Raw genomic sequence first — 18186 nt, forward strand, 5'->3', positions numbered from 1 at the left:
TAAATCTTTGCAGCACTTAACATGTATTGACTAATTAATCCGAGCCTTATCTGAGGTAAGTTAGTTCAGTCTTGTGTGTAGCTTCCAAACATGCCCACGGCTGCCTCGTGGGTCAAAGGCTGAGGCAGCTCTGCAGAGGTGATAGGAGGTCCACCATCCCCACTGGCCACCCCTTCAGGAGACCTGTGCAGCACTACCCTTCTGTGCTGTGACTTCAGAGGTCACTGGGCCCAGGGGACCATGTCCCCGGCCCAGGACTCTTGCCAAATTTGCCCTCAAATGGGCTTTTCTCCTGCATCTTCTCTGGCCTTCCACAGTTGCTTCACTCCCTTATCCCCCACCCGGGGGGGGGCTCCCTGCACAGCCAGCAGCTGAAACCAACTTGCTGGGACAAGTAACAAGTTGCCTGAGGCTCTGCCAGACCTTGAGCACAGGTGGGAAAAACCTTTCCCTGGGGTCCTGCTGGCAGCCATCCATGAGCCCTGCTGATGCAGGAGAGCAAACCTGGCCTTCGGACAGCGATAGGAGAGCACAGCAACTGCCCTGCTGCACCCTGCTCCAGCGCCAGCCGGGGGGGAGCCAGGCTTTCCCCACAGCCTGTTCACAAGGGCTGTCTCAGCCACATCAAACCCCACATCCCTGTCTCTCTGTCAGCAGGGAATGAGGCCAGGCGTGGGAGGCAGGGAATCCATTCCCTGCGTGGATGAGCTGCACGGGAGCTTCGTGCAGATGAGCGGGATTGGGAGGTGCGGAGATGCACCCAAGGTTATGCAGAGAGTCCATGGCAGAAGTCAGTGCCTGGACTTTGGGAGAGGGAAAGGAAGGGGGTTGCAGTAGCTAAAGTTATGCGTAGGGACTCAGAATGCTGAGTGAGATTCCCAGCCACACAACCCCTGAGGCCTGACCCTGAGCAAATCATCCATTTTTCTTCCAATGCAGTCACTTTAGTTCCAAGACTAAAGGAAAATCCCACATTCTTGTGCCACACAGGTTCCCAACCTTGGCTAAGGCCATGGTTTTGCCATGCCATGGGCCTCTTGCACTGGAGCACATGATCCCCCCAGCACAAGGTACGTGATGGTCTTTGACATAACACCAGCACCAAAATGTTTCGGCCCACCTGAGTCCTTTGAGCAGCTCATGCCCTTTCCCTGCCTCCCTGTCACCACTGGGTTTCAGCTCAGTGACACCCCCCTCCCCAACAGCAGGTGATGAACCCAGAGAGACACTTGATGTGAAGGACCTGGCAGCAGAAAGGCACTTTGTCAGCCTGGGGAGTCACAGAGCAGCCAGGTGGAAGAAAGCTTCATCTAAAAAAACTCATTTAGAAAAGCCAGGACCAGCAGAGTCGGGATCTGCACAAACCATGTGGAGTCTGTAACAGCAAGGTACTGGTTTGAGTCAAAAAGCATCAACCCGCACATTATAAAGCCACCTCTGCTGCTTGTAAGGGTGCCCTTCATGTGCCCTCCACCTTGTGCTGCTGAGGGTGGGGTTCCTGCCTACCCCATGGATACACCATTTGCTTGCTTTTTAACACATGTCTAATAACACCAAATGCAGATGAGAAACTCCCCTTCCTGTGAAATTCATCCCAGAAAATCATGAGTTGTAAAGCAGAGCAACTTGTAGACCAACACTTTTCCTCTAGGTCTTAAACCATCACATATATTAAGAGGGAAATTTTTTTTCCCTCAACTGAATATGTGCTGATCTCATTCATCCTGGGAAAAGCACGGGGTGTTCTCATCCAGGCTATACCTGGCAAGCTGCACACACTGTGACAGAGGGAGAGAACTTCTGAGCAGGCTCTGCAGTGGCTGCTGCCGGGCTCCTTGTGGCTCATTCACGGAGCGAGAGGCCGGCTCCTTCACCTGACATTTTTGGGAGAGATGAAGGGTAAGTCAGCAAATCAGCTTTATGCACTGCAGTCATTCTACGCTTTCAGCCATGGCAGAATTAGCTCAGGTTGGGATTTGCTAGTAGCCGGGCAAAAAACATCTGCAGGGCTTTTCCTCCCCATCTCCACTTCCCTTGGAAGGAGAGAAGGCAAGAAAACGTTTTGAACGCGCTGCGTTGGAGGCAGGTTGTGCGGGAGCCGCGGTTCCCGGCGAGGCTCTGCAAGCACTGCCGGGGAAATCAACGGGGAACGTTCCTGATGCTATTTTAGACACCGGCAGAAAACGCCGGCTTAGCAACACCGAATTCGACGGGGTTGCACAAACCCCGGACCAGCGACAGCTCGCCCGAACCGCAGGGACCCCGCGCGAGCCGCTCGCACCGATGTGCGGGCTGTCAGTCGGTCTGTCCGTGCGTTTGCCAGCCACGACGCTGCTTTGACATGTCAGCTGGCGAGCCGGCGCCTGGATGCCTCGGTGTCACGCAGGCAGCTCCGTTTGAGCCCTGGGGAGAGCAGCTTAGATCCGCTGGCCGGGGTTAAAAATGAGCCGCAGTTAAGCTGTTGAAAGGGATCCGCGCTGCCGCCAACGTGAGTGCTCCGCGCCTGCCAGGGCAGGTGGAAGTTGCATGCCTGTCTCCAAGGGGGAATGCGGCTCTTGCCGGGTGACTGCCGGCTCCATCGGGAGCCTCCTGGCTTGCTTGCCTGGGAAAGGATGGAAAGAGGGCATGCTGCGAGGCTGCTGCAGCCGGTGGGTGCTGCTGAAAGCAGCGTGTGAGATTAAAGGCGGTATCTGAGCATAAAGACACCAGAGCAGACCTTTGGCTTAGGAAAAATGAGTATTGCAGGGCTGGCTACTGCAGAAAACGTCCCCTTATAAGTCGGGCTGTGTTTGGAGCAAAAAGAGCAATTATGCAGATTCTGCTGCAAATCATTTTGGTTGGGTTAATTTGGGAAGAGGATGTTTGCTGGCAGCCTAGCAGAGGGGTTAAGATGCAGAATTACCGGATCAGGCTGGTGTTCTGAAATGGTAGAATAATCCCAACGCAGAGTTTGTTGTGATTTATCTTCTGAGATTGTCAGGAGCAGAGAGACCTTAGCTTAGAGGCCTTCTCTTAATAAAATAGAAAAAAAAATTTTTGAAATACAGAGCCTGTTTTGCAAAGCCCAGACCCCGCAATGCTGGGCACTGCTGATACCAGCTGTCCTGCCTCCCCTCTGAATGCCAGGCCTTTCCAGAAAGGCAGCTTGTGAAGGCTCTGTCTCAGGGAAGTTTTTTACTGCCCCGGTTTTGTGCGTGGTGCGTTCGCGTGTCAGTGTTTGGGGGGAAGAGGCATGAACTGCTTGTTGTACCCCAAACCTGCCTGTGCAGCCATGGAGTTACTGTGGCTGGGATGGTGGGTGTTACGCAGGGCTGTGCTTCTAAAAGCAGAGCCTGGCTGGGTTGAACATGGTGATCCTTCCTGGAGCTTTCAGTGCTCATGGGTTTGGGCATCTCGTACCTAAAACTGGTTCCTGTTCCTCAAAAGCTGGTGTCAAATGCCCAGTGCTCCCATGGGACCTCCTGCATGGACACCGCAAGGATGAGAGGTCTGAGCTGATATGCAGCTCCAGCTGGGGTGACATAGTGAAAATGCCACAGAGGGCAGCTTGGCAGGGTTGATTTGGACAGGATGGAGATTGGAAAGGCGGGTAAATAGCAGTGAATCCTCCTGGAGAGGAGGTGACCAGGGATCAAAAGGGAGAGATGGCATTGGTGTGTGCTGGGACAGTTCTGGGATGTGGAGTGGGCAAGGGTATGTAAATACACACTCAGGTGACACAGGGACTGCTCCCTGCTCTAACCCATCACTGTCTGTGCTTGGCAGTGAGTGCACAAAGCCACAAATGAGAGATGTTGCATGTTTGCAAGAAAAGGGGAATTTGCTCCTTCCCCACTTCTCTATTAAACTTCATATTGCAAACTCTGCCTCAGCTCTCCTTCCAGAGGGAAAAGAGCAGTTGCTGTGAAGGTTCATTTTTTTAAAAGCAATAGGATAAGAAACCTAAAGCACAACCTTCTACCAGCATAATTCTGGTCTAATTCCCAGTGGCTGCTTTCAGGACTGACCATAAGCAAACCATTCAGCAGTGTAAGGGCACGTCCTCTGCAGGAGCAGCAGCCTGCCTTGGATGGCTACTTCGTTTTCTTTCACTACAGCTTTTGCACTAAATTTATGGCCTGTATTGTTTTGTCTATTGCTTGAGGACAAAGGGTCCTCTGTACTGAGCAACCCTATTAAAACATGCCTATTAAACCTCACCCCATGAAACCACAGGGACTGACTGCTGTGGGCACTGGGGGCAGTCCTGCTGTGGGTACTAGTCTTGAAGGTTACAAGAACCAAGCACAGACCAACAGCACTGTTATCAAAAGCTGGGGGTCTGCTGGTAGGAGAGCAAGAATGGTACATGAGGGAAGGCTCACAGCTCCCTGCCTTGCAGGAGACCTTTCAGCTGCCTTTTACCTTCAGCCTTCACCTCAGGTGAAAAAGGAGACAGAGTGAAGGCTGTTGCTTCATGGCTTATTGACAGTTTGTCAAGCAGGGGTTGGAAGAGGGCTCCAGTTAACACCTGGGCATTCCTGTAATTTAGTTCCTCCAGCAACTAATGCTGGTTCACAATTTGGATCTCCGGAAATCTCTTCATCCACCTCTGGAGCACAGGCACTGCTTTGTTTGGCAGGGATGGGACACTTAGTTAGAACCTGCTGTTGACGTGGGCGCAGCATTTTATCCCTCCCACCGGAAGGGACAAAGCCCCACCAGCAAACTGCCCCAGGCTGAGCTGTTCTCCTGGGCTGACAGCCTCAGGGTGCCTCTCTCTGCCATGGAGTCGTGTGTCAGTGCAAGCTGCTCTGAGAACATGGATCCAGACCCAAAACTAGGTGAGAGCAAAGACCTCCAACAGCCCAGAGCGAGGGGGATTAAATCACATGCAGAGCAAACCCCTTGCCAGTGGCTGCACCATACACTGAAGCAACTACACAGCCCACAGCCCTGACACAAAACGACTGAGGGAACAGCAGCCAGATCATTTTTCTTATGAGAATGCACCATTCTTGAGCAATTTTTCCAGTACATCCCACGCAAACAGGTTTTCCTTGAACACCACACAGCGGCATTTGCCATCTCTTGCCAGCTTGGTTTTTTCCTAATTGTAGGGGTTGGGAGGGCTCTCACGTAACACTTGGTGTCTCTGTGCTGGTGGGTACAGAGCCTGAGGGGCGTATCCTCATGAAAAATCCAGCACTAAACCATTTCATATGACCAGCTGTGCTGAAATCATAGAATCACAGGATGGGTTGGGTTGGAAGGAACCTTAAAAGATCACCTAGTTCCAACCCCAAGTCAGACAAAGTCCCACCTTTCTGCAGAAACCTGAGGCCTTTGACCTGGTACACACATACCACATCCTTCCTCTTCTCATCATCACAACAGCCTTCCCAGGAAGGGCACATTGACTCTTTCCAGCTGGCATGCAGTGGATTACACTGCAGGAGCAGCGTTGATCCTTCAACACTGGCACTAGCTATTGTTATCCGTGATATTTTACTGTATTAGCTGAATTCTTTGTGCTACAAAGAGAGATGTGGAGAGAAATGTATAGTGTCTGACCTGGAGTTTGAGCTATGATGAAAACAGGGAGATTTTAAGCCATTTTTTGGCCCAATTTATCAACTTCCATTGCACAACAGCACCTCGGGGCAGCCAGGGTGTATCACCAGATACATTAATTAGCCTTCTTAGTTAGTGGTGAGTGATGGACATGTGCTATTTGTTCACAGCTAAGAGAATGAAATGGCCGGAGTCTCCCCCTTCCCACATGGAAGAGATGGAAGGATGTTTTTATGGGAGCAGCTCTGTTCCTTGGTAGACGCTCCTTTTTGATCTGGGCTTGCAATCTCATCAGGTCCTTCATTTCTGTATGCAGGAGGGAAGAGGAAGCAAAAGCAGCCCAGCTTCTCCCACTTGTCTGCACCTGGTACCCCACACACTGACCTGATTAGAAGGGTAGGGGAAAAAAGGTATTTACCCAAGATGATCTAATTAACATTTCCAGTGTTGTCTCGTTCAATAGCAGACTGATATTCCAGTTCTCCCTTGATCTTGATCACCCTGAAAAGTCCATTAATTTTAACCTGTTGAAATAGGACCGGGGGATATAAAACTTGAGTCCCGAACAACAAAAAACAAGCAGAAATTGAGTATTTTCCTTTACTTGTAATGTGACACACTGAATAATGCTCAGAAGTGGCAAATGCCTGGGGAAAATTGTTTCATCATCAATCAAACAGTTTTGCAAGGGAGAGAAGAAGAAAATCCAACAGTCATGGAGTCCATGGATATAGTGGATTGAGCCCTGTCTCTCTGCAATGGAAGCAGACTGAGTAACTTCCAGTGGCTCCTGTACTTGTCCTGTCAGATCTATCTGAGGGTATTTGAGATCATTCTTAGTTTATTTTCAGACACAGGAGCAGCTTCTGTCTGGGATCATGACTGTGCCATTAGCTGCAGACTCCTGGGTGTGATTCCTGTGTTCATAATCAAGAAAGTACCTGTTGGGAGAGGATGAGCTGTGTTATGAGCTGGGTTCTTTGTGATCCATGGGCCAATTTCCACTGCCAGAGGATTCAGTGTGCTTTGAAAGAGAGGTGAAGGAGTTTGGGAAAACAATTCTCACACACACAAGTCAACAGAGAAAATGATAAACACACAAAATAAAACACAGCTTACCTTTGCTTTAGCAACCTGTGAAAGCCATAGCAGCAGTGCTGCACAGGGGGGCTTGGCATGTTCTCCTCCAAGAATTAAGTAGCCCCAAAAGTGGAAAAGCATGCACAACTGCCAATATATCCTGCAGTTCTCTGAGCACTCCGAGCATCCGAATTCCCCCTTAGGCTGCAGAGCAGGCTGCTATCAGGAAGCTTTGGCAGTGACAGTGGAGAGGCTGGATGCTCTTGGCATCCTTTTTGCCAAGCCTGTTGTGCAGCCAGGTCCGCAGAGCCGCACTGGGCACCACGGAGAACAGTGGCCTCTCCTGAGACTGGGCAGGAGCTGTGTCTCTCCACACACGGGACAGTATCCACTCCAGCCTCCGGGACACAGCCCTGGGAGCAACGGGGACGGGACACGTTGGCTCTTTGTGTGGAGTCTGGGCAGACACATCCAGGTCACTCGCTCCAGACAGCATTCATGACCTGTGCCTTTGCTGTTTTCCAGCCGCCCGGAGGGGAGCTCGGAGCCTTGGCAGAAGCCCTGCCACAGTCCCCAGGGTCCCTGCTGAAGCATGGCTGGAGCGTGTGGCAGCTCAGGCACTTGGGAAGAGGCCACCACGTCCGGCTTGGATGTGATGTGCCTCATCCCACGGTGCCTTTTGGGTTCATTTGGGCACTCAGCTCATTCTTCCGTGGCTGAAGGGAGATCCAAGCACAGGATTTAGCTCATCCTCCCCTTCCTTCTCCTCCTCGATCCTCTAGAAAGAATAAATGCAAAACAGAATGAAAGTCATCCACGGCCAAGGCAAGTCCATGCTAATCCCTCTCTGGAGTCTTGGCTGAGTCCTGCATTCAAGCTCTGGGAAATATTGGGAAATGGATAATAGAGCAGGAAATGCCGGATTTTGGTAGCTGAGAAAAAGAGAGGCACACATTACCCATGCCATAAAGAGAAAAGGGAGGGTTTCCCTCTCCTCTCATGATTTGGATGCTGGAACTGACTGGACACAAGTGTCCAGACTGTGTGAAAAAAGTCTGTGCCACCCTTTTGGTCAAGCTGAGGGACCAGACTGGGGAAAAGCCAATGGCTTGAAGATCACGGGCAGCTCATGTCGGTGCCTACCCATCCTGATCCTGCTCCTGTGGCATTTTCAGTAGACACCCTTTGGTGCATTTGAGAGGGAAAGAAAATCTGTCTGACAGTCCATTCCTCTAGCAGACCTTCTCTTCTGTTTCTGAGCTCAGCTGCCCATCTCAAAAAAGACTTTTCTCTGCCATCCTGGAGAAAGAAAATAAAGCACAGGATCAGCTGAAAAAGCTGAACTGGCTGCAAGCAAACTCAATACCCTCTGCAACATCTAAGAGACCAGAAACTTCATTTGCTCTGTTTCTACACAACTGATCAATTGAAACCAATCGATGAAATGCTGTGGGTTGCTGTGTTCCTGCCTCTACCCCATGGGCTCTGCCTGATCTGAGCAGCAGATTGGAGCACACACAAGCACAGATCCTCCAGGGACATCCCAAGTCCTCCTGCAGGCTTGTTTTGGCTCTGAGAAAGCAAAGACCAGCTCAAAGCATTCATCCCGGTCATGAGGTTTCCCATGGGTATTATTATCTAAATCTCAGCCTGGATAAAATGGAGTTTGACAACCCTTTCCTCACAGACCTTCTCCCCATATATTCTCTGAACACAGTAGGCAATATGATCGGTTATCTGCCATGCAGGCAGGGCTTCTCAATTCCATCTTGTACCTCTCTATCCAAGCCCATGAGTTTAGGCTGCAGCTAAACCTTGTGCGTTTTTTCAAGCTCAGCTTCTCCAGCCCCACAGGTCTCACATACCTCTTTCTTCCTACCTCACAGAGTCATAGAATCACAGAATATGCTGAGCTGGAAGGGATTCACAAGGATCATCAAGTTCAACTCTTAGCCCTGCCCAGGACCATCCCCATCACATCATGTGCCTGAGGGTATCATCCAAACCCTTCTTGAGATCTGGCGGGCTTGGTGCTGTGACCATTTCCCTGGGGGCCTCCCATTGACCCTGATCACACTTCACTCTTACTCATTTGGGATACTGCTGGATTTTTCTCCTAATTTCCTTATTTTGCCTTGCTTCCCAGTCTGTGTCCCTCCAGTGGTTCATGCCTTCCTGTAACACTAAACTCAGGTCTTCAGTCTCAAAGTCCTGTGATGTCTCTGACTGTAGCCATTCCCACCAACAACCAGCCCCCAAGGGTAGCCAACCTCCTCCTACTTTCTATCACATCTTTGGAAGTGCTCCTCAAAAAACATCCAAAAATCAACTCCACCAGTCTCTGGTAGAAACACATCTTTGCTCCCAGCATCTGCATAATGGTCATGTTGCCACACAACACATTGGCAAACATCACTTTCCTTCTCCACATTCCCGCTTGCCTGAGCCCACCCATTTTCCTATGTGTTAATCTTGTAATGGCAAGTGAGGGTTTGTTGCATAGCACAGCTTAGCCCAGCTGCAGCTTCTCGTCCTATGGCAACAGAAACCAGCATAATAACAGCAAGATGATGACTCATTAAAACCAATAACCTCAATAATTAGGCTTACTTAACTTTTCCAATTGTATAAACAACTGAGGAAAAAAACAGGATCTTATGCTTTTCCAATATTTTTTCCCTTTTCCAGTTTCTCACACAGAAACTGTCAGTATTGGGCATTTGTCACAGACACATTTCCTCTCTCTCCCAAAACAACAGTAAATTCATGGAGTGAGGAGAAATGTTTGCTTTGCCCATACTCTGTGAGTGCTGAAGACTCCCCAGCACCTCTTTGGTCTGAGCAAGGAGACCAGATGCAGCTCTGCCTTGGTGCCAACACTGTTCCAGCTGCTGTTGCTATAGGGAAAAAAAAAAAAAAACAAAGGCAGAACTGTCCAAGTTTTGAGTTCCTGAAAAAATCTGTTTAAATCAGCAGGGACAGAGTCTGGATGAAATTTCTCTCCCTATATGATGCTCAGTGGGTGCATCTCTGCCACCCACCACTGCTACTGGTTGAAGCTGTATCCTGGTACAGCCTCTTCCCTGCTACCCCTGCAACCTGCCCCTCTCTAAATAACCCTTACCTGCCACTGCTTCTTGTCAGAGGCAGAGGAGGAGGCTTGGACCAAGGGAAGAGCTGCCCACAGGATCAAGAGAAGGAGTCTGTGGGACAAGGAGTCACTGGAAGTAGGATCAGACCTCGAGAACTTGACAGTCAAACCTGCTCTGTAAACCTCATTCCTCCCCTCCCCAAAAAAACCCCAATGAATACAATAATATGGTGTTAAAAATGGAAAGTGCTTATGGAGAGAGATCAGCTGCTTTGTGAGGCAGCTGTATGTTCTGAAGTTCCTTTTGATGTAAATGTGTGAAATTACACATTTACTGCAGGATTCAAATGTAGCCATGGCAACATGATCATCAAACGGTTGCATATGGAAGTGCAAATCCATACAGGTTTCTGGCTGGCGAGATTAAACTGCCCAGAGACAGGGCTCAGTGTATGCCAAGCCCAGGCCCTTCATGCCCAAAAGGAATCAGCTCTGGCTTCTGTGCCTGGGAAAAATTCCATTTCTTTGCATCCAAATTGGCTCCACTCGAGCGGGCTGACCACCAAGCAGCTGCAGGAGGGCACTAAACAGGCTGTGCCCTCAGCAGAGAGGCAGCATCGTGCACCTCCCTGCACAGGGCAACCCTGTTCTCAAGGCTGGCTTAAACAAACCCCTTTGCTCAGCCTTGCAGGGGGCAGGGAGAGTTCAGCCAGGAGCTGTGTCTCTGCAGAGAGGGTTTAAGTTACACCTGGAGCACGGTCAGTCTGTATTCATAGAATCCCCGTGCACAAAAACAGGCCGGGCAGCCAATGGCATCCCTTCTCCCACGGCATCCTCATGTGACAGCGATCCAGTGACATCTGAAGAGAGGACAGCAAAGCTGGCATGTGTACTGTCTGCAAGGAGGAAAGGGCTGTGCCCTTAGAGCCTCAAGACCACGACCTTGCTGGTCATTGCTTGGAAACACGGCCAATCCATTAATTTTCCACAGCTGTCAGTTCCAGGCTGAGCCACAGTGTCACAGCCAAGGAAAGTCAGTCGCAGCCTTCTGCCTTGTCCCCTGGACATGAGGCAGGGTCTGAAACCTCACACAGACTGGGCTCAGATCAGGGTCCTGGTGTGCCCAGTGACGAGCATATCATCAGGTGCACTGTGAAACAACAGGGGAAAAGAGAAAGAGAAAGGGGAAAAAAAAAGGAAAAGGAAAAGAAAAAGGAAATAAAAAGAAGAAAAAGAAAAAAAATGGAACGTGCACCCCAGCACGGAAACAGGCCATTGGGAAGGAAATAAAAGTTTTAAATAGACACTGAAAGATTGGCAGAATTTGGCTGTAAATGAAAACAGAGTAGTGGAAGGGCAGAACTTTGTCCTTGTTTTGCTTTTTTTTTGTTTCCCAGAGACTTGATGTGGCTCTTTCACTGAGAAACACAAAAGTAGGGCACAGTCCTCCAGCAGCCACCCTGGGGTATCCATAGTCTTGAGGTTGGGGACCTGCGGCAGGAGCCCTGGCATCCCTCTGGAATCAGTGGAAAAGCAGGTTATTGCCACAGACACGTGGTGAGCAGCTTAGTAGGACACCTAAAGCACCTGATGGCAATGCCCCCAGGCTGTCCTGTAGGAATTCACAGGATGGCTTCCTCGGTAGGACGTTCCTATAGTTAATTAACCTCTGATCCTGATTTCCAGCAGGAACACCTCTTGTTTCCATCTCCAGCAAAAAGCTCTTCTGGTGCTTTGTCTAACAGATGAGACAGCCTGCTTACACCTGGCACCTTCTTCTGCCGCAGGTATTTCTGGGCAAAATCCCTTTCTACCTTCCCTCCTGCATGGCAAACATCCCGCAGCTCCACCACACTGTTTCCAAACCTGTGAAGTCCCAGATCAGCTATCCTCCTGAGCTTCTTTCTCTGCATCTTGAGGTTTTGCAGCAGAACCCCTTTACCTTCTCTCAGAGACTATTTTGAATGGTGCTGTTTCACAGGGAAAAAAATATAGGCTCTCATCACTAAAGACAGACCTTTTCAGTAAACACGAGGCTTTTGATTGTAAAGGTGACAAATAGTGCTTCTTAATTAAAAACAAAAAAATTAATTTCTCCAAGAAGATTTTGAAAATTAAGAAAAACTATTGCTGTGTTAACTGCTGTTACCCAGCCAATTTTCTCATCAGCTCCTGCCTGTGACCACGCAGATACAGGTCACACAAATGGAATCGGCATCCCAGGCTGCAGCAGATTAGGTATCAGATTCCTGGTTGGTCGTGAATTATCACTAAAATGAAGGCACCCCAGCCCTGCCGTTAACGCTGCCTGATGCAATGCCCAGAGTCCTGTGATATGGGAGTGCCCGTGTCATCCGCTGCCCAAATTGGATCTCTGCTCCTTGAGAAAACGGACTAAACCCTTCTAAGAGGGGAGGCAAAGCTGTTGCCCACATCTTCTCGTTCCCCTCGCTGCAGCCCTTTCATCTCAACGCTGTATTAGCATTCTGGAGAGCACTAATGGGTCTGAAGTGGCTTAAAGCCATTTTCTTTATTGCTGGATTAGTGCTGGGAGGGTATGAAACTGCCGGCGCTGGGCTCCGAGCACGTCAAGAGCTTTCTGCTCCGAGCAGACACGAGAACTCAGAGCCCCAGCCCGCCTCACACAGCCCAGTTAACTGCTTTTATGAATGGAGTTTAAAACAACACACGCCGTGAAGCTGTTGCTAAGAGGCTTTTTTTTTTTTTTCCTGGTGTCCTGAGTGCTCCGGCCAATATAAGCTCCAGAGCTCCGGAGCACCACACAGCCCTGAAAGCAAGGAAGTGGGCAGGAAAAGCAAAGCACAGGTTCCCTATCTGTTCCCTGCCTGCCTTCAGCTGAGCAATTATACAACTCCAGATCTGTGATTATTCCTGGCAACGTTTGTTCATCTCATGGGAGACTTTTGGAACAACACGGTGCTTTTGTAGGGAGTGTCAACCACCAGGCGAACGTGCCTTCCAGATCTGATTTTTTTTTTTTAAAAGATGTAAGTAATTGTTTCTTTACAGATTGGTCTTTGCCTTTTAATGACTCACATTTCTACCTTGTCAGCTTTCAGCACGGGCCCTGCCCTCCCTCCCAGTGCTACAATCCTCCCAGATCTCACCCACGGTGCCAGGTCACCCAGGGTGAAATCCTGAAGGATGAGAATCCATTTTGTGGCATCCTGTCCAGTTGCTCTGCTTTGGGGGGCTGCTTTTTTGGGGGGGCTGCAGAAACTACGGGTACGGCAGTCAGAAGGCATAAAACTGAGGTACAAACCTGCCTCTAAAATATTCAAATAGTGTTTTATTTTTCGGACAAACCTAAATTTTCACAGAGATGGCTACAGACTCTCAACCCTGGCACTGCTGCTATGCCAAGTGTCTCATTCCCATTCCAGCCTCCCGTGGTGCAAACGTGCTCTTCAAAATAAAGAGGGAGAAAGCTTAAATATCCCTAAAACTAATTCTTAAGCTTTGAGCTCAGTGCAATATAACTGCAATTTTTTAAGAGTTTTTTTTTTTTTTCTGTAACTTTTCCCCCTCCACCACCCTCCAAAAAATGTATTCAACATGAGGCAGGGAGCAATTATGGAAACTTTCAGGCTGGATAGTTAAAGCCAACTTGTAAAGTAATTGGAAACATAGAAAGGAAAATGTTTGGCAACGTGGGATAAAAGGTGCTGTGTAAGGGGAGGATTCTTTCTTACTGCAAATTCTCCTCTCTGATATGTTAATTGTGTTTGGCCTGATCCCTTGACAGTTCATTAATTTTTTGTCCAATTGCAGGCTGTTGAGGGCAGATAAATTTCAGGCTATTATGGGAACACCCTAGAAGTTTGTATAGAAAGGAAACTCTCTGTTTCCTGTATCATCCTTCTGGGGATCTTGAAAGAGTTCACAAAAGCCACTTAAGCAAACTTTCTTTGCTGGATAACGGAAGGAAAGGAAACTGTGAACAAGCAAACAACACTCAATTCCATGAGACAAGAGATACTCATAGGTCATTCCAGAGAAAGTGAAGTCCGGGAATGCAACACACACAGGCACAAAGAGAAGATATTTTGTACTCTGAAAATAACAGGAATTTCTGCACCTATGCACTATTTCTGATTTATTTAAAGGTAAATCCTGCAAACCACCAGTGAGACGGGTGGTGGAACATCCGTCTCTACAAGGCATGAAATCTTTCTGAAGTTTTTTTGTCTTCAAATAATATATCGAGTTGGAGATGGTCATGGATCAGCTGAACAGCTTCGCTTTCCTCCTGTCACTGACAGCACGGCTGCCAGGGCTCTGCTACAACCAGCTGGGTGGGTTTTGTCACCTACAGGTGGAAGGCGAAGGTCTGAACAGCTGTCAGTCTTCCTGGGGGATACAGGCAGAGCTCAGAGGGTTGGGGCAAAACGTGGCATCAGGTGTGCAAATGCCTCCAAGCCCTGGAAATATTGGGGACTCCAATTCATTGGCTTGTCCCTGTTTGTGAATTTCATGCCAGTTTTCTAAGTAGGTTGGTCCAACAGTGTGTCCCCTTTTCCGAGAAGTTTTAAATGTCTTGGCTTCAGCTGCATTTCAGAGGGAGATCAAAACCACAGACTGGATGAAAGGCTGCGAGTTTGTTAAAATAAGCTCTAAGAGGAAGAGATTTGCAAGTAGCTCATCTGGAATATGGATTCTGTGGTATTTGATGTAAGTAAATCCACGTGGTAGAGAGACCTTTTATCTGCTTAAACCACAGGAAAACAGGTTGAAGTTTGCAGCAAGGCACAGACCTGTAAGAAGAAATTGTTTGGGGGAATACTTGGTTAGCAGTAAGTTACCTATAAGGAGAAAACAGTCTATATTTCAGCTCAGCTCAGTGTTCCATAGACCCTGAATACTTCTCTGAACTTCTCAAGCCACACTCCAACCATAGCCCCACCAGACCACACTGAGAGCTCGTGGGGAACAGTGTTGCTCACCAAGACAAGAAAAATAAATCCCTTTTCATGGGCTTGTTGGGCATCTCAGAAGGGAGGTGAAAGACCAAATGAACTGTGTCATTGACAGTGTGAGTCTGAGAGATAAGAATAAACAAGAGGTGACTGGTGTCTGTACTGTACCTGTTGTATCATTGGAGAGAGGATTTCTGCCTCCAAGGACACTGACTGGCAATTTTTGAAAAGCATTTATGTAAATACCAATTGTGAATACATTTTTTCTGGCAGATTCTGCAGCATATGCTTCTGGTCTGACTAAAACCACTAACAGGGGGAGGAAAAAAGAGCAAGGAAAATAAATGAAATTTTTGCCAGCTGGAAAAAAAAAAACATTTTGTTTGAATTTGGAACAATCCACTCAGGCCAGGTCTTGTTTAATTGGGACTGAGGAGGGACTTTTCTGGCAGAAATATAGCTAATTACTTGACAGGAAAAATTCAAACTCCTCAAAACCATTTCTCCTCATCTCTTCTCAAAGTTATCCACAGCAACAGTGGTTCCCTGGGGAGCTTGTTAAACCTCCCAGACAACCTCATTGCTAGGAACTTTCTCTCCTCTCACTTTTATGAACTTCTTTATCTTAAGCCATAACCTCCTGAGTCTGCTCTTGAGGTTGCAAATGATCTCCATTCAAATCATCTGTTGCCTTTCTGTGCTCCAGCCCAGGTGAGGGCTAAGACATCCCTACGGAGAGCATCCATCTGCCCAGCATAAATACACCTCTAGTCCAGGAAAATGGGCTGAAACCCACCCAAGGAGAAAGGTCCTTTATTCCTATTGTGACAGTAATACAAAACATTTGGTCCTATCAAAGCAGCCCTGAGTCTCTGAGGTGCTTGTCAGGAGCTTAGTCACCAGGCTCCCTGTATAACCAAGGAAAGGAGCTGCTGAACTAATAGGATTGTCCAGTGAAGAAGAGCAGCAGGAAAGCAAGTCTCCATTAAAATGTTTCTGGTCTTTTTGCTGTTGGCACAGTGCTTATGCACACAGCTCTACAAAAGAGCAGTACCACCTCCAGATCCCCCTCCAGGAGGTTGTGGTGTAGTCCTGAGAAGATCTGGGAAGTGTTTGAAGAAGGTGATGAACTTGCTTGAGATGGAACTGGAAAATGTAGCTGGTTTACAGGGGTCAGAAGTGAGAACTGGAGGGTGACTTGTTCTGTGAAAGAGCCTGACCACGACCTGCCAGCCTCAGCAAATTCAAACGTGTGGGACTGTCACACCAGTCAATGTGTGAGGTGTATTCAACAGAAAACTACTCATTTTTTATGCAGGGTTTCCCACCAAATCAACTACATGAACTGACCCATCCCAAGCCTAAACTTTTAAAATTCCTCAAGCAGAGTTCTGGAGTCCACAGTGCATTGCCATGTATTTACCACCCAAAAATGTCTGCAAATTGCATTAATTATCCTGGATTCCAAAATGCTTCTGTCCAGTAGAGTGGTTTATGGAGAGCACTGTATTTGTGTGGGCCTTCATAAAGTGCCTCTGTGGAGTTCAAGGAGCATCTGGGCAATGCTCTCAGTCATATGGTTTAGTTTTAGGTCCTGTGAGGAACAGGGACCCTCCCAATTTGAGATATCCTATGATTCTACAGAGGATCAGCAGATGAAAAGTTGCTCCTTTTGGGAGCAAGCAGCTTTAAAATTATTTAAGCTGTAAAGTGAAACTAGAGCCCTAGAACAGCAATGTGCAGTATCCACACTGTGCTTCAGATAGAGAGACTTCCACAAGCCCAACACTGAATGAAAATCAATGACTGGGCTGATAGTCAGTTCTAGGACAAGGGGAAAATTGCTGAATACACTTAATTCAAAACAACTGTTTTGAGTTAATTCCAAAAACTGAATTTTCCAAAAACTCAACTTTAAGGGGCAGCAGGGGGAGTGATTAAAATAATCCTAAAAAAATCTCAGTATTTTGCAGGGGATTTTAATGGCCGCTCCAATCAACTTTGGCATTTTATTTTTTCCTCAAAGTTGGAAATTACTTTCATATGAAACACTTCAGGGTCTGCAGCTGTTTGGTTCTCTGGTTGTGTTTGGAAATTCAAGCAATTAGAATAAAAAGTATTCAGTCAATTCAGTTTCTCAGTCATAACTAAAACAGCCTGCTTGGGGTTATTCTTGAAACTTGGGTTGCTTAAGTCATTTAAATAGATTTCTATTTCAGAAACAACACGAGAGCCAACAATTTCACAATTAAAAGCTCGAGGGCTACAAAACTTGGCTTCACCTAAGACTCTTAACATTGTTTTTCATTATCTTAATCACTAGTTTCTTTACATACTAATTTTCCATCCCGTTGCCAACCAGTGCCAATCCAACATGCTTTTTCATCACCCAGGTGAGTGTTACTCATGTTTTCATGGAAATGTGAAAAAAAAAAAAAAACAAACTGAATACAGTCAGCACAACAGTGTCTATTTTTGCGACTGCTCATGGACCTCTGCTAACACTGAGTCATAGCTGCTGAAGCCACTAGCTCAGGTGTAGCTGCAGAGTTGTTTCCTAGGATTTTCCAAAAATATGGAGAAGGCTGATGGTTTTGCAGATGCAGTTTTGATGACACAGGGCTAAACAATTTGTTTATGCTGGGACCCAGAATATTGCAAACACCAATTAGGTATGTGACCGATTAGGCAAGGGAAGAGATGAGATAAATCACAGCACGTAGTTGTAACAGGCCTTAGCAGAGCAAAGAGTAAAGTGAGTCCTCCAGGAAGGCTACAGAGGCTTCAGGTCCCACCTGGTGATCAAAACAGATGTGCCCAGTAACACCTGCACAGTTTGGATCCAGTTGGAGCCATAAGACTGCAAAACAAGCAGGCAGCGTGAACAGGGATAAATGCTCAGTTGACTAGAGGTCATCATTTAGTGTCTAGAGCTAAAACTAAACATTTGTGTTGTGATCAGATACAATGCAGTATTTTGTTCTGCTCTGGGCTAGCCCAACAGATTAACAACTATTAATTAATCCACAAAACATTATGTTGTTATGAGAAAGCACTAAGTAACCAAGAATTATAGAATGGTTTGGTTGGGAAGGGACCTTCAAGACCATCTAGTTCAAAACCCTTGCCATGGGCAGGGAACACCAGACGAGGTTGCTCCAAACCCCATCCAACCTGGTCTTGAACACTTCCAGGAATGGGGCATCCACAGCTTCTCTGGGCAACCTGTTCCAGTCCCTTACCACCCTCTGAATAAAGAATTTCTTCCTTATATCTAATCTAAATCTCCCCTCTTTTGGTTTAAAACCCTTCCCCCTTGTGTTACCACTTCCATATGAAAAGTCCCTCTCCACCTTTTTTATAAGCTACCATTAAGCACTGAAAGGCTCTAAGATCTCTTGGGTGAAAGTTCAGCAAATTTGACTCTCTGGCATGCGGCAGGAGCCTGTGCAGACAGCAAACTAACTGGTCTTTTTTAGATATTCACCAGTGTAAACTGGCAATAATACCAGTCAGCTTTCACCA

At 47.6% G+C, this 18186-nt stretch overlaps 1 protein-coding gene across 2 annotated transcripts in view; it reads left to right on the plus strand.

Annotated features, from left to right (window-relative positions):
• The first annotated feature begins 1632 nt into the window (after positions 1-1632).
• Positions 1633-18186, plus strand: part of SLC45A4 (solute carrier family 45 member 4) — an 87270-nt gene continuing 70716 nt past the window's right edge. The window contains exon 1 of one of the 2 annotated variants that reach the window (XM_017828451.1): positions 1633-1899. The gene's annotated coding sequence lies outside the window, so the exon portion shown is untranslated. Of the gene's footprint in view, positions 1900-2254; positions 2489-18186 lie in introns of those variants that run through there. The other variant, XM_017828454.1, reaches the window with a different exon arrangement.

This window comes from Lepidothrix coronata, unplaced genomic scaffold (assembly GCF_001604755.1).
Source record: "Lepidothrix coronata isolate B3197 unplaced genomic scaffold, Lepidothrix_coronata-1.0 Scaffold148, whole genome shotgun sequence".
Lineage (NCBI taxonomy): Eukaryota > Metazoa > Chordata > Aves > Passeriformes > Pipridae > Lepidothrix > Lepidothrix coronata.